General features: G+C 50.2%; 1 long non-coding RNA gene across 1 annotated transcript; it reads right to left on the bottom strand.

Annotated features, from left to right (window-relative positions):
- Positions 1–402: 402 nt before the first annotated feature.
- Positions 403–4,357, bottom strand: LOC140384945 (uncharacterized). The gene is made up of 4 exons (XR_011933236.1): positions 4,264–4,357; positions 3,798–3,946; positions 3,175–3,239; positions 403–656 (listed from the first exon to the last, which is right to left on the bottom strand). It is a non-coding gene; the product is annotated as an uncharacterized lncRNA (long non-coding RNA).
- Positions 4,358–17,326: the final 12,969 nt, after the last annotated feature.

The following is a 17,326-nucleotide window of genomic DNA, read 5'->3' on the forward strand; positions in this document are numbered from 1 at the left end:
GTTTTGATTTCAATCTCCAATTCCCTTTACTCTCCAAGCTACATAACATTTACATTTTCACGAGGCATACAGTTCTCAGGCCGAGAATGATGACAAGGAGACATTCTATGTGCCACCGGTTATGTGGAAAATCAAGCTACAAAGCCCAAAGGTCGCTGAAGCCTAACAGGAGGGAGTTACGAAACTGGGTCGTATCCAACAAATTTGCTTTCTCTGTCAATTAACACTGAGACTGCAAAGGGAGAATGGCTACTCGAATATCTGCACCCACTCTCTCCTCAACAAATATGGTGATCCTCGACAGCCCCAGGAAATCGTGGAGGCTTGAAAGTGGAACCAAAACATGTTTAACTTTCATGCAAAAAACACTCTCAATGTTCTTTTTTGTTCCGGGTAGCACAGTGGTTAGCACTGTGGCTTCACAGCGCCGGGGTCCCAGGTTCGATACCTGGCTTGGGTCACTGTCTGTGCGGAGTCTGCACGTTCTCCCTGTGTCTGCGTGGGTTTCCTCCGGGTGCTCCGGTTTCTTCCCACTTGCCCCGAAAGACGTGCTGTTAGGTAATTTGGACATTCTGAAATCTCCCTTTGTGTACCCGAACAGGCACCGGAGTGTGGCGACTAGGGACTTTTCACAGTAACTTCATTGCAATGTAAGCCTACTTGTGACAATAAAGATTATTATTATTAAGTACCACTGTCAGTGCAATACATGAAAATACAAACCAGCAGAATAATTTTATGATATTTGTTACTCAACATTTGAGCACAGAATAAAAATACTTTTTGCGATTCCAAAAGAAACAACGATTTAAGGTTTATGGAACAACTTTTTAAAAACGCAATTGACAATTACAAAATAATTACAATGTGCGACCTAACGTGGCCAAATTAGAATTAAGAGGTACATGGAATAGTTTTTGTCATTGATCAACTTTGCATAAATGATTATTCTCCCCGTGTCTGCGTGGGTCTCACCCCCACAAAGCAAAAAGATGTGCAGGGTAGGTGGATTGGCCACGCTAAATTGCCCCTTAATTGGAAAAACAGAATTGGGTGCTCTAAGTTTATTTTTTTTTAAACTTTGCATAAATGATAACGTGCAGTTTTAAATGTTACAGCCTCCCCGAACAGGCGCTGGAATGTGGCGACTAGGTGCTTTTCACAGTAACTTCATTGAAGCCTACTTGTGACAATAAGCGATTTTCATTTCATGTTACAAAATAGGAGTATAATTGTATCTTGGCTCTTAATTCTTTCCAATGAGAAATAGTAAAATTGTTGAATTAGATCACATGGTTACGATAAGCAATTCCCGTTCAAACTTTACCATCACACTTGCCGTTTCCGATATGACTAGTACTGTAAAACCTGCAGCTTATCGCCTGACCAATATGTTTCCCTTTTTCAACCAGGAGGCATTATTCATGAAACTTTCAGCCATGAAATTTCTTATTGTCAATGCTTAGATGTGGAAATGTCAAGCATTCATGAAAACCAAAGGCATGAAAAATTGATAAAATTACAGTCTGTTCATGGAGCAAAGAGGGGGAAACAAAACAAATTGGTTTTTAGTCTGCATCTGTAAGCATTCTGGTGGCAGTTTTCAACAGGTGAAATTCTTCACTGTAGGACTGGCAGGATGAATAAAGCATGGTGACCCCAGAGAGAATTTCAATGAGTGGAGTCAATGTTGCTCTACTATTGTCAGTAGCCAACCGCTCGACATTGTAAAACGGTACTTATGTGGCATGCTTTCAAATTTTTGGTGAAACAACTTACTGACCTTTTTAAAATTATGGATGGCATTTAATTATTTGGAGTTTGTTTTCTGCTGAATTTAAATGTTTTCAAGGCACAACCTTTTTTTAAAAATCCCAGTTTCTTGACTAATGTTCAAACAAACCAATTTAATTTAAACCAGTTATTGGGAAATAAATTGTATCTAATAAATAAAAATGCTACTATCCACGTTTTTGGGAACCTGTATTGCATAATAAAATGAATATTTTAAAAGTTAATGAGGTGTTATAATCAAAAAGAAATGACTATTTGGACAAGATATCCATGTCAGATCTGCTTCTTATAAATTGATGTGCATCATGTCATTTGATGGAGTTTACAAATCATGGAATAGGAACATGATTGCCCCTTGGTGACCAAAGGTTAGGTGGCGTTACAGATAAGGTGGAGGCCTGGGCCTAGATAAGGAGCTCTTTCAGAGGATTAGTGCAGACTCGATGGGCTGAATTGCCTCCTTCTGCACTGTAGGAATTTTATGAAGTCCATTCTTGCTGTGGAAATTGATCACGCGTCTGTTGCAACAGGACCTGGAAACCATCACCATAGCAAATTGGTCAGCCGGCCTCATATTACCAGCAAGCCCTGGGTGTCAGTCATGACTGCTGAAGCGTGGGTGCCCGTCGGGGGTTGGGGGGGGGGGGGGGGGGTGGGAGAGGAGTGGTGGTGGTGGGCAGCATCAAGATCGGTCAGTGAGGCTCCTAGGAGATGTGGAGGTGCCGGCCTTGGACTGGGGTGGGCACAGTAAGAAGTCTTACCACACCAGGTTAAAATCCAACAGGCTTATTTGGAATCACTAGCTTTCGGGGCGCAGCTCCTTCATCAGGTGAGTGCGTTGACCTGAGGAAGGAGGTGCACTCCGAAAGCTAGTGATTCCAAATAAACTTGTTGGACTTTAACCTGGTGTGGTAAGACTTCTTACGGTGCTCCCAGGAAAGTCTGTGAGGATGGTTAATGGCGGTCGGTAGCGCCTGAGATTGGAACGTGGTGCAGTGACCGTTTCAAGCTCATCTCAAGAATCTCCATTGAGGGCCAGCCAACTTTAAGAAACTGACCATAACATGGGGGGGGGGGGGTCTCTTGTGGTCATGAGCAATCGAATTGTTGAACAGAGGGCTTCATTCAGGCAATCTGCCCCCTCCATCTGCAATAACGCGAATGCTTGTCTTAGACACAGGCCATGGAGAAACCTTTACCAAAGTGGTAGATGGCGCATGCCCGGCACTGAATGAACACCTACATACCTCCTGTCATATTGGACCCTTAGGCACCCACTTTCTGGCTGTAGAACAGTCTCAAGGCTGATTTATCTTCACAGACAAACTCGCAGACACACCGCAACCCGACTGGAAAACAGACTAACACAGACATACTCACTGAAAATACTTTTTTTTCTCTGCTACACCTCCGCATTTCCTTTCTCGTTCGGGGTTTAATAACAGCTGAAACAGAAAACAAGATCCAACTTCTTGGCCTTTTAGGCAGAAATCGCAGAAATCTGCCCACCTGATGGGCCCACAGGGTTAATGAGAAAATCCCCATCACGAGCCTGGAGGCCAATATCAACTGTCAAAATCCTACGTTTGCCTCCTTCATCTCTTTCAAGTGCAAAGCAACCTGTGTCTGGAAATGGGCCAAAGAATGAAAGGGCACACCACCACTGTGGGCTTTCACTTGAGCCCATTCAGAGCCACGGTATTATGAATATAGCAAAATCTCAAATGAAACTTTTAATCTGCAAGTTGCATTCAGCCCAGAGAAAAAAAGGGCTTCCTTTTGACAATTTCCCCCACAAACCTTTTGTGTGGCTCTGGCCCTATAAAGCTCAGATTCTGCTGCGACCCAGCAAGGGTTTATTGCCACAGAAGGTTTCGCAACTAAACCCCTTTGTCCTCCAGCCACCTAAAAGCCCCCCAAGCCACAAGTAAGTTATGCAAATAGGGTCTCAAAGCCAATGATCAAAATCGCCAGCAGAACATTATAACGCTGAGTAAACTCACCAAATCTTGCTCCAATCTGCTTAATTACCCCAGTAACAAGCGGTGCGGCCTCCTTTGCCTCTCGCTGCCAGCAGATCTTGGCTGTTCAGCGCATTCCCTCTTTTTATCTGGTGCAGACAGTGCATTCGAGTTCTCAAATGAAGCGGCCACTAAGTGTTACAAGAAGGGAATGAAAATGCAATTTTTAATTCCAAACTAGGTTCGAAATAAAAATCTACTAAGAGTTAAAAGAACCCCCCCCCCCCCCCCCCACCCCTCCAATCCGAAAAATACCGCCCCCACCCCCCACCCCTCCCCGATGTTTTATGAGCTCTTTGGGGATTTTTTTCCCAATATAGTTTCTCCCTTTTTATCTTATTGAGGCAAGATTTCATGACTGACTGAAAATGAAAAACACTTAAAAGATTGAGCTCTACCCCTTCAAGTGAGTATCTCTGTTATTTCCACTCGATGCAGTAACACCTACATTGTATGCAAGAAGACAGAGACCATTCTGTGCTTCGGAAAAGCCATTCATTGACAGACAGCTGGAGAGGCCGTGTGTTCAGCTCCCCCTTCACTCATGGATGGGTTTTGTGCAAAGCCATCCCTGAAGGCTTTCCCTCCGCGGAATCTGACAGAGAGAAAAGTGGACCCGCTAAGTTCACTGGAAATAAAAACAAGCAGATATTTTATCTGGTCTGCACTCCATTTTATTGGCATTTGAAGCGGGAGGAAGGTGTCATTGGGTCTCTTATTTCGAGTGAGACAACGGAGGGCGATGGACAAAGACAAGTAGCCAATTGGTTTTACAGCCTTAATTTAGTATCAGTCCTGTCTAAGGGACTGGTGAATGAACTGCACCATTCAAAGGAGATCTTTATAGAGTGGTCAGAGTTCAAAAGGTCCTGACTGAATGTTTGGGACCTTTCTGCACCCCCCCCCCCCCCCCCACCGCGGACTTGACCAATTGAGAGTAGGAGCAAATGCCACAGAAGCACTGTGGCTGCTCCCTTCATGAAGTCTAAAAAGATGATCTGAATCCTTTAACCTCATCTATCTTTCCTTACACCCCGTTATACCTACACCTTCCTCGCTATTGTTCCCTTTATTTACCAATGATTACTGTTCAGTAAATTATCTTAAGAGGTCCTTTTGTGGGGAGTTTTATTCACAGTATGATTTTTTTTGAATTAACCACATGCCTTTCTTTTCAGTCAAATATAATTTCACTTTAATTCTTCCACAGAGAATAATCTAATCCTTTTAAATGGCCCAGTGTTTTAGACTCGTGAATCGAGCAGAGAGTAAACTCCAAACCAGACAAGTTTCAAATATTTGAGTTCCTGTCGCCGGACTAATGAGAAGTGCCGCTAGTTAGTTTCATCTGAACTGTAATATTCACAAACTTACAATGTATAAATGGAAACGATTTCCGTCCATCCTTGTTCATAAAGTACATTTTCTAAACGTTTATTTTTAAAACTGTAATTTTTAATCGCCCTGCTGGCAAACAAGGCCAGAATGGTAGAAAATTCACCCATTAGTACTTACTGACACATGCATTTGTGTTTGACTTGAGCATGATGTGAAATGCCTTTGGCTCCCGAGAAAAATGTTTTTTTTTAAATAAATTTAGAGGACCCAATTATTTTTTTCCAATCAACCGACAATTGAGTGTGGCCAATCCACCTACCCTGCACATGTTTGAGTTGCGGGGGTGAGACCCACGCAGACACGGGGAGAATGTGCAAACTCCACACAAATAGGAGATCCCGCGGGCAGGATCGAACCTGGGTCCTTAGCGCCATAGGCAGCAGTGCTAACCACTGCGCCACCCTGCTACTCTGTCTCCCGAGAAAAATAACGCTGAGTCCTCTGGGGAAACTGAGCCCCATCCACATTGTGCTAGTCTTCCTCATTTCCATTTTAAGTTGCATTTTCTGACGATTTTCTGACTCTGCTGCCGGGTGCGAATCAGAACTATTTTAACCGTATTTAATCTCAAATGCATTTCTGTACCAGGTAAATCAGAGAAATGAAATGAAAATCGCTTATTGTCACAAGTAGGCTTCAAATGAAGTTACTGTGAAAAGCCACATTCCGGCGTCTGTTTGGGGAGGCTGGTACGGGAATTGAACTGTGCTGCTGGCCTGCCTTGGTCTGCTTTCAAAGCCAGCGATTTAGCCCTGTGCTAAACCAACCCCAGAGACGATTAATATGAGATGTTTACAAATAATGATTTCCTTCGGAAGTTGATTTTGAACTGTTGCACAGAAGGCCAGTTTCCAAAATATTTCAATATAGCACATATTAATTTTAAAGGGCATTTACCAGCTATCAGTCATAGATCATAGAATTTACAGTGCAGAAGGAGGCCATTCAGCCCATAAAGTGTGTACCTGCTCTTGGAAAGAGCACCCTACCCAAGCCCACACCTCCACCCTATCCCCATAACCCAGTAACCCCACCCAACACTAAGGGCAATTTTGGACACTAAGGGCAATTTAGCATGGCCAATGATACAAATATGATGAAAAGACTAGATTGGACCCAGAAGCAATTGGGTAACAAAACGAGATATAACAATTTATTCCTCTAAGTATTAAAATCTACACTTGTGAAGGAATAAATTATTTATTTTCTACCGTAACCAGCTCTCTTTCTTCTCCTTTGTTCTGGTTTCCACTCTCATTTTGAGACAGAGAAAATGGGTAGCTCTTTCAAGGGTTGGTATTGGCATGATGGTCTGAATGGCTTCCTTCTGGCCTGTCAAATTTGATGGGCGGGAAGACAGAATGGTCTCTGCCTTCTTGCTTACAATGTAGGTGTTACTGCACCGAGTTGCTCGCACCGCAATATCGGAACGCCTTTGTGGCAACTTCAATGCAGAGGAACAAAAACATTTTGGAGGGTATTGGGGCCTGGGATTTATTCCCATTGACTTCATCCTACAGCCTAAAAAGATCCCATCAGAAATCGTTGGGGTTGGACTTCCGGTGACGGCGGGCGGGAGGCGGCCGCACAATGGAGGGCTCCCGTTCGGCAACGGCATTTTCGGGGCTTTAAGCCCGGTCCCAGGGTCCACGGAGGAGGCAGAAGCAGGGAGAAGGCACGAAGGAGGCACAGTGAAGACACAGGAGGAAAAAAAAGAACAAAGAAAAATGTCGAGGGTGAGCAAGAAAACGGCTGGAAAAAAAAACAGCTGAAGGTCCGTCGGGGAGTGGAAAGGTCACCGCGGGGTCACCAAGGAAAATGGAGGCTGGAGCACCAGGGAAGGCCGCACTGCTTACGGCTGAAGAAATAACTAAGGTGATGGCTGCGGAATTTGAAAAGCAGTTGGCACAGATTGCGAAATGCATGGAGACGGTGAGGAAGGAGATGAGGGAGGTTTTGAGTGCGCTGGTGGAGGAGGCGATTTCCCCAGTGACGAAGGTGGTGGCGAGCGCAGTGGTGGAGGTACGAGAGCAAGGGGAGGCGCTGAAGGAAGTGGAGGAGACGTTATTGCAGCACGGTGATCAACTTGCCTCGATGGGGAAAGAGATGCGGAAGGTGATGGACATTAACAAGGATCTGCGAGGAAAAATGGAAGACCTGGAAAACAGATCCAGGCGACAGAATTTGAGGATTGTGGGGCTGCCCGAAGGAGTTGAAGGACCGAAGCCGACTGAGTATTTTGCCACGATGCTGGCAAAACTATTGGGGTAGGGGGAGGATCCCTCCCGATATGAACTGGATCGGGCTCATCGGTCGTGGAGGCCTGTACCAAAGGCGAGTGAGCCGCCAAGGGCAATGACTCTGTGCTTCCGTAGGTACAGTGTGAAGGAGAAGGTCCTGAGCTGGGCCAAGCAGAAGCGGGTGGTGCAGTGGGCTGGAGCTGGTATACGTGTATACCAGGACTTTACGGTGGAGCTGGCAAGGAGGCGGGCTGCCTTCAACCGGGTGAACAGGGCACTGTGCATTAGCAAGGTGCGGTGCGGCATTGTGTATCCAGCGAAGCTGAGGGTGACTTACAAGCTCTGGGACTTTTATTTTGGAACGGCGGAAGCAGCGGAGGAGTTTGCGAAAGCAGAAGGACTGTGGCAGAACTGACAAATTGAGGAATGGCCATGTGCCGATGTAACCTCATGACTGTATTTTCTTCGTTTTTGTATCACTGCACGCTGGTGTAGAGATTAAAGGAGCCAATGTGGTATATATTTGGACAAGGGAAGGGACGGGACTTTCACTCGAAATGAGGGTTCTTTGGGGTGTAGGTGGATATGCGGGGTCTGTGTGCTAAAAGGGGATCTTTGGGCTTTCCTAGGGCCGGGCAAGTGGGAAAGGGACCCGGGCGGGGGCCTCCACGCTGGCCGGTGTGTGCCGGCCAGTGAACGGGAGTGAGGTGGGGGGAGGGGCTGCGGCCATCGGAGCCTGGCAGAACAGGGTCCGAGGGGTCTAGCCGGGGTGGAATGTTGGGGGGAAGGAACCGAGGTTGGGAGGAGGAGTTTAACAAGAGGCAGTGGACGGGAGGAGCTGGAGGCCTGGGGTGGGGGGGTGGGGGGTGGGGGGGTGGGAGCTGTGTAAGATTAAGGGTGACTACGGGTAATCCCTGATTTATTTTTGTCATTTGTTTATGTAAACATGCGGGTTGAGGTTTGGGGGTTGGTGGGTAGATGGGATTGTTGTTGTTATTATGGGGACTGACATATCTTGCTGATTATTGTTTATTGTTGATGGATGTAAATGTGGGAGAAAATGTGAAAAAGGAGGAGAATTAAAAAAAAAAAATTTTTATTTAAAAAAAGAATCCTCGGGGTTTGTGTGGAATCAGGCCACGCCACATCGACAGGAACAGTGCAACGCCACTGCCCAACCCAGATACAAAGTTTCCTCTGGCAACTTCCTCTAGAAGTGCATCCAACCTCCTTGAATTCAATTTTAAACCTGTTGCATTAAATCAATATGAAATTATTAGCCATTTTCATTCTCTGAGGTCAAATTGGTTGACGCTGCAAATCAAATATCGCCACAAAGTTTCAAAAGCTCCAAAGGAAGATCAACGTTTGCAGAAAATCAACAAAGGTTTAATATAGACATTGAGCTTAAAATGATCAAAACCTAGGGGACTGTGACAACATTTTCACAATGATCTTAAAATATCAAATGCGGCAAACAGAGAATAGCCGTATTATGGAGGTAAAACATAATGACCTATTCCGCTTTAATTCTATACAAGAAAGATCAACTTTTGCCTTGATTTCAAACTGAGACAGCTGGAAACCAACCTGACTAAAGCTTTTCCCACCTCATCAAGATATGTAGTGCCCTGAATGCGACCAGAAAGTGGGATTAACTTTTGTGATTGTTCCTAGACAAACAACTAAAAAAAAACCCAAAGAGTCCACACTGCTTTTCACATCACCAGAAGTCAGCAGGCATCTCGGCCCATATAATACTTAATGTCAAGCAGGCACATGGAGGAGAACCACAAACTGCGTCTTGCTGATGCAGCTTCTGTGCAGAAAACAGAGGGGGGAAAAAAAGATGAAAGGAGATTACTGGGTTTGATCTCAAACCAAACATGTTAATAGTAATGCTTAGAATTCTCGGTCTGGGCAGTTGTTTTGATCTCTGGTGGGTTACACAAGTCAGTCAAACCATTTTATCGGGATTAGGGATGTAAATAAAATTTGATGCATTCAAAAATTTCTAGCCTGCACAACAATTACTGTCCATTTGCTAGTGCATTGGATATGTCAATGGAATAGTAACCCACAGGCCAGAGCTGAGAGCCCAGAGGACACGAGTTTGAACCCCACCGTGATAGGTTGAGAAATTGATTTCAGCTAAACAAAAAAAACAAAAAAATGGGAAATAAAATGCTGGTATCAGCGAGAAGTCACCGAGCAGCGGTCAGAGTGCGATAAAAACTAAACAACTGGTTCACTGACGGTTTAAGGAACCGTGCCACACCCGTACACCACAGGCTGCACCAGTCCAACCAATGTGTTTGCCTCTTGGTTGCAGTCTGCAGGACGAACAATCCACTCAGTTCCATCAGAGCACCCAGAGAAGAACAGTAATATTGAATTTGTTAGCCCAAGTGCTGAGACTCTTCCTGTTACCACACAGTAGAACACAGAACCTTTAATGCCTTTCATAATAGGCAGCCCATGCACATCATAGGAATCAGATTCACTATTTATTCAGGAAGTAGCTCAGTGGTTAGCACTGTTGCTTCACAGCGCCAGGGCCCCAGGTTCGATTCCCAGATTGGGTCACTGACTGTGTGGAGTCTGCAAGTTCCTCCCGGCGTCTGCATGGCTTTCCTCCGGGTGCTCCAGTTTCCTCCCACAAGTCCCAAAAGACATGCTTGTTAGGTGAATTGGACATTCTGAATTCTCCCTCCGTGTACCCGAACAGGCGCCGAAGTGTGGCGACTAGGGGATTTTTACAGTAACTTCATTGCAGTGGTATGGGGTCAGGGTGGCACAGTGGTACGGGGGCACAGTGCTATGGAAGCACAATGGCACAGTGTCACAGGGCCACGGTGGCACAGTGGTATGCGGGCACAGTGGTACGGGGGCACAGTGGTACGGGCACACAGTGGTATGGGGCACAGTGATATGAGAGCACAGTGGTATGGGGTATAGTGGTACAGGGCACAGTGGTACAGTGGTACGGGGCACAGTGATTTGGGAGCACATTGGTATGGGAGCACAGTGGTATGGGGTACAGTGGTATGGGGTACAGTGATATGGGAGCACAGTGGTATGGGAGCACAGTGGTATGGGATACAGTGGTATGGGAGCACAGTGGTATGGGATACAGTGGTATGGGGTACAGTGATATAGGAGCGCAGTGGTATGGGGCACAGTGATATGGGAGCACAGTGGTATGGGAGCACAGTGGTATGGGATACAGTGGTACAGTGGTATGGGGCACAGTGATATGGGAGCACAGTGGTATGGGAGCACAGTGGTATGGGATACAGTGGTACAGTGGTATGGGGCACAGTGATATGGGAGCACAGTGGTATGGGGCACAGTGGTATGGGATACAGTGGTACAGTGGTATGGGGCACAGTGATATGGGAGCACAGTGGTATGGGGCACAGTGATATGGGAGCACAGTGGTATGGGGTACAGTGGTACAGTGGTATGGGGCACAGTGGTACAGTGGTATGGGGCACAGTGGTATGGGGCACAGTGGTACAATGGTACGGGGCATGTGGTATGGGAGCACAGTGGCACAGTGGTACAGGGCACAGTGGTACAGTGGAACGGGGCACAGTGATATGGGAGCACACTGGCACAGGGATATGGGGTACAGTGGTACAGTGGAACAGGGCACAGTGATATGGGAGCACACTGGCACAGGGATATGGGGTACAATGGTACATGGCACAGTGGCACAGTAGCAGGGGGGGCACAGTGGCACAGTGGGATGGGTACACAGTGGTACAGGGGCACAGTGGTACGGGGGCACAGTGGTACAGTGGAACGGGGCACAGTGATATGGGAGCACACTGGCACAGGGATATGGGGTACAGTGGTACATGGCACAGTGGCACAGTAGCAGGGGGGGCACAGTGGCACAGTGGGATGGGTACACAGTGGTACAGGGGCACAGTGGTACGGGGGCACAGTGGTACAGGGGCACGGTGGTACAGGGGCACAGTGGTACAGGGGCATGGTGGTACGGGGGCACAGTGGTACAGGGGCACAGTGGTACGGGGCACAGTGGTACAGGGGCACGGTGGTACGGGGGCACAGTGGCACAGTGTATGCAGGCATAGTGGTACGGGGCACAGTGGCACAGTGGTACGGAGGCACAGTGGTACAGGTGCACAGTGGTACAGGGGCATGGCGGTACGGGGGCACAGTGGTACAGGGGCACAGAGGTACAGGGGCACAGTGGTACAGGGGCACGGCGGTATGGGGGCACAGTGGTACAGGGGCATGGCGGTACAGGGGCACAGTGGTGCAGGGGCACAGTGGTACAGGGGCACGGTGGTACAGGGGCACGGCGGTACAGGGGCACGGTGGTACAGGGGCACAGTGGTACAGGGGCACGGCAGTACAGGGGCACAGTGGTACAGGGGCACGGCAGTACAGGGGCACGGCGGTACAGGGGCACGGCGGTACAGGGGCACAGTGGTACAGGGGCACAGTGGTACAGGGGCACAGTGGTACAGGGGCACGGCAGTACAGGGGCACGGCGGTACAGGGGCATGGCGGTACAGGGGCACGGCGGTACAGGGGCACAGTGGTGCAGGGGCACAGTGGTACAGGGCACAGTGGTACAGGGGCACGGCGGTACGGGGGCACAGTGGTACAGGGGCACAGTGGTACAGGGGCACGGCGGTACAAGGGCACAGTGGTACAGGGCACAGTGGTACGGGGCACAGTGGTACAGGGCACAGTGGTACGGGGCACAGTGGTACGGGGGCACAGTGGCACAGTGGTACGGAGGCACAGTGGCACAGTGTACGGGAGCACAGTGGTATGGTGGCACAGTGGTTAGCACTGTTGATTCTCAATGCCAGGGAACCAGGTGCAATTGTGGCCTTGGGTGACTGTCTGTGTGGAGTTTGGACGTTCTCCCCGTGTCTGCGCAGATTTCCTCCCACAATCCAAAGATGCGTAGTTTAGGTGGATTGGACACGGTAAAATTGCCCCTTAGTGTCCAAAGATGTGGGGTTACGCGGATAGGGCGGGGGGATTTGCCGAGGTAGAGTGCTCTTTCAGAGGGGCGGTGCAGACTCAATGGGAAGAGAGAGACACAGAGATTCAGTGGCAGAGAGATAGACACAAAGAGAGAGAGAGACAGACTCGAGTGACAGAGAGAACAAGACACAGAGACAGAGAGAAAGATAGAGAGAGAGACACACTCACAGACACTGTGAAATCAGCCAATCAGGAAGGGGAGCGAGTCTTTTCCCAGTGTGTGATTGCTGGTTCATCATCAAAAGCTGAGACTTGAGTCAAAATGTTACAATTCTTCAAGGAAGTGCAGGAAAGTAGAGACCTGGAGTGGACATGAACATGTCTGGAGTTTATAGGTTCTCCACGTGTCTGCGTGGGTTTCCTCCAGGTGCTCCGGTTTCCTCCCACAGTTCAAAGTTGTGTAGGTTAGGTGGAGTGGCCATGTTAAATTGTCCCTTAGTGTTTGATAGAGTCTAGTTTTATTCACATAGGAGCTAGTTGAATGCATTAAGAGTAGTCCTGAATATGGGAACCCAATCAACTTTTGACATTATATTCAATACTGGGAACAGAGTGCTCCTTGTGTAATCAACTAATCAATTTTTGTTAGACCTCCGCCAAGCTATGAAATATGACAAAGCTTGAGAAATACATTAATAGTAACTCAGTATTTTTCCTAAGACTGCACACGCAAATACTAAGCTAGTTTTGATAGACACCAATCAAGCTCAAGTAATGTCCAATATTTGATGAACAAGTTATCCTCTAAGTAACAGGCATTCATTTGAACAAACCGGGAGGACGCAGCTAAAAATTAGAAACCTGATATACCTTCAATTCACCAAGAAGCAGAGAGAGCGAGTGAACATTAGGCTTTATTAGTCATGAACTTGCCTAGCCAGAGTCGGTTGTACAGATGAATGCCGGCCACAGGCGGCCGGTCTATATATTGCCCCGGGGAGGGCGGAGCCCACCGGGGTTACAGTACAGTACCTGGAAGCAGCTCGTATTACCACTTCCAGGTCATAGGTCATAGGTTACAGTATCATGCATGCCTTAGGTGTATACATTCACCACATTCACCCCCTGTTAAAATATCAAGTCCAGCGGGGGTGACGTGGGGTCATTACATATTCAGTCTATCTGGAGGCCGGATCGTTCTCTTCGCCCTCCTCAGCTCTGGTGGTGCGGCGGGCACGGTTGTTGCAGGTGGTGATTCCAGGGGCGTTGTGTCTGGAGCTTGAGCCTCAGTCCGGCGTGTCGGAGACGGTTGGGGTGTGGGGGTAGGCAGGGGGGGTGATGGGTGGCGGCAGTGTCGGTGCGGGACAATGCAGGGGGGTGATGGTTGGCAGCGGGCAGCAGGGAGGGGGGCGCGTTGGCAGGGGAACCAGCTGGCGCCAGGTCCCGTAGGGAGACCGTATCTTGCCGTCCGTCCTGGTGCGCGATGTAGGCGTACTGGGGGTTGGCGTGGAGCAGCTGGACCCTCTCGATCAGGGGGTCGGTCTTATGGCTCCTCATGTGCCTCCGGAGAAGGACAGGTCCCGGAGTTGTCAGCCAAGATGGAAGCGAGACTCCGGAGATGGACTTCCTGGGGAAGATAAACAAACGACCGTGAGGGGTCTCGTTCGTGGCTGTGCAGAGGAGTGATCTGATGGAGTGGAGGGTGTAGGGGAGGACCTCCTGCCAGCGGGGGATCGGGAGACCTCTAGACCTGAGGGCCAGAAGAACGGCCTTCCATACCATCGCGCTCTCCCTCTCCACCTGCCCGTTTCCCTGCATAGCTCGTAGTCTTGATCGAGGCGATGCCTTTGCTGGGCAGGTACTGACATAGCTCATCGCTCATGAATGATGTGCCCCAGTCGCTGTGGACGTAGGCAGGGAAACCGAACAGTGGGAAGATGCTGTGCAGTGCCTTTATTACAGTGGCCGAGGCCATGTCGGGGCAGGGGACAGCGAAGGGGAAGCGGGAGTACTCATCGATGACGGTGAAGAAGTATATATTACGGTTGGTGGAGGGGAGGGGCCCTTTGAAGTCAATGCTTAGGCGCTCAAAGGGCCGGGAGGCCTTTACCAGGCGGGCCTTGTCTGGCTGGTAAAAGTGCAGTTTGCACTCCGCGCAGACTTGGCAGTCCCTGGTCATTGCCTTGACCTCCTCGGTGGAGAAAGGCAGATTGCGGGCCTTAATGAAGTGGGTAAGCCGGGTGACCCCCGGGTGACAGAGGTCATTGTGGATAGCCCGAAGTCGGTCATCTTGCGCGCTGGCGCATGTGCCGCGGGACAGGGCAGCCGGGGGCTCGTTGAGCTTCCCAGGACGACACTTGATATCGTAATTGTAGGTGGAGAATTCGATCCTACACCTCAAGGTATTGTCATTTTTTCTTTTGCCCCATTGTGCGTTGTCGAACATGAAGGCGCCCGACCGCTGGTCGGTGATGAGGGTGAACCTCCTACTGGCTAGGTAGTGCCTCCAGCGCCGCACGGCTTCCACTGTGGCTTGTGCTTCCTTCGCAACCGAGGGGTGTCGCATTTTGGAAGCGTGGAGGGTCCTAGAGAAGAATGCTACTGGCCTGCCCGCCTGGCTGAATGTGGCGGCCAGTGCGACGTCTGACGCATGGCTCTCTACCTGAAAGGGGATGGACTCGTCCACCGCGTGCATTGCGGCCTTGGTGATGCCGGCCATGATGCTGCTGAAGGACGAGCGGGCCTCGTCCGTCAGGGGAAAACTGGTTATTTGGATAAGTGGGCGGGCTTTGTCCGCATAGTTGGGGACCCACTGGGCGTAGTATGAGAACAGCCCCGGCATCGTTTTAGGGCCTTGAGGCTGTGGGGAGGGGGGAGTTCTGTGAGGGGGCGCATACGGTCGGGGTCGGGCCCTAGGACTCCGTTCTCCATGGCCAGTCGGGTAGTTGTTGTATGTAAGGTTGAGGAATTGGGCGGCCTGGAGGAACCTCTGTAGGTCGGCGTCATGGTCCTGCTGATCATGGCCGCAGATGGTCGCATTGTCCAAGTACGGGTATGTAGCCCGCAAACTGTACTGGTCCACCATTCGGTCCATCGTTCTCTGAAAGACCGAGACCCCGTTAGTGACGCCAAAGACGACTCTGAGGAAGTGGAAGAGTCGGCCGGCTGCTTCAAAGGCAGTGTACTGGCGCTCTCCCGGGCGGATTGGGAGCTGGTGGTAGGCCGACTTCAGATCGACCATTGCGAACACACGGTAGTGCGCGATCTGGTTGACCATCACCGCTATGCGGGGGAGGGGTACGCATGCAGTTGCGTGAACCGGTTAATTGTCTGGCTGTAGTCCACAACTATCCGATTCTTTTCCCCGGTCCGGACGCCCACCACTTGTGCTCTCCAGGGGCTGTTGCTGGCCTCGATAATCCCTCCCCTCAACAGTCGTTGGTCCCGATATCCGACTTGATAAACGTCATGTCTAGCGAACTGTACCGCCTGCTCCTGGTGGAGACGGGCTTACAGTCAAGAGTGAGGTTCACAAAGAGTGAAGGGGGGGAGACCTTGAGGGTCGCGAGGCTGCACACCGTGAGGGGGGGGCAAGGGTCCATCGAACTGTAAGGTCAGGCTTCGGTGATTACATTAAAAGTCCAATCCGAGCAGTAGGGGGGCGCAGAGGTGGGGGAGGACGTAGAGCTTAAAATGAGCGTATTCTGCACCCTGCATCGCGAGATTGGCGATACAGTACCCCCCCGGATCTGAACCGAATGGGACCCGGAGGCAAGGGAGATTGTTTGGGAGGCTGGGTAGGTGTAGAGGGAGCAGCGCCTTACCGTGTCGGGCTGGACAAAGCTCCCTGTGCTCCTGGAGTCGAAAAGACAGGGGGTCTCGTGCCCGTTGACTTGGACGACCATCATGGAGTTCTTCAGCTGTTTCGGCTGTGACTGGTCGAGAGTGACTGCGCCCAGCTGCGGGTAGCCTGTGTGGTTGGTGGAATCACAAGATGGCGGCCCCCATGAGTCGCACGTGTATGGCTGGGGCGAAGATGGCGACCAAAATAGCCGCCCCCATCGGTCGCACGTGTTGGTCGGTGCCGGAGCCGGCGACCAAGATGGCGACCCCCATGAGTCGCACGATGCTGTTGACGCATCTGATGGGGGCGTTCCGGGCAGGCAAGCAGCCACATTGTGGGGTCTGTGGGGCGGCGAGTCCAAGGGTTTGGGCCTGGTGCGTTTTCAATTTCTGAGCCTTACGTCGGCCCAGACAGACTCTAGCGAAGTGCCCCTTTTTCCCAAAATCGCTGTGCGGGCTGCGCAACGCTGCCGGGGGTGTTGGCCCTGGCCGCAGAAGTAGCACTGCGGTTCCCCGGGCCGGGCTGGCAGCCACACAGCGCAGGCCTGCGACGTAGTCGGGTCCAACGGGGGCTGCGACGAGGGTGTCCACGAGGGGTTCGCCAGGACCGCCCGGAACGCACTGAGGTTCTGGTAGGCCACCTCTAGCGAGGTAGCTAGCTTTACCGTGTCCCGCAGCTCGGAGGTCCCGTTTTCCAGCAGGCGCTGCCTGATGTTGTTCGAGCAGACCCCCACCACGTAGGTGTCCCGGATCTGTGAGTCCATGTGTTCCTCCGCCGTCACATCTCGATAGCTGCAGTTCCTCGCGAGTAGAGTCAGGGTTTCCAGATACTCGTCCAGCGATTCTCCGGCGCGTTGACGGCGAGTAGTGAGGAGATGCCTAGCAAACACCTCGTTTACGGGCTTCATGAAGTGTGCCTTGAGGGTTGCGACCGCCACCTCGTACGTGGCCTCTTTCGCAATCATTACTGAGATTCGAGGGCTCAACCGAGTGTGGAGGAGTCGCAGCTTGAGGGTCTCCGTGGGAGGCGTTGTGGAGGAGTCGAGGTAGGCCTCG

This window comes from Scyliorhinus torazame, chromosome 10, assembly GCF_047496885.1.
Source record: "Scyliorhinus torazame isolate Kashiwa2021f chromosome 10, sScyTor2.1, whole genome shotgun sequence".
NCBI classification, from domain to species: Eukaryota; Metazoa; Chordata; class Chondrichthyes; order Carcharhiniformes; family Scyliorhinidae; genus Scyliorhinus; species Scyliorhinus torazame.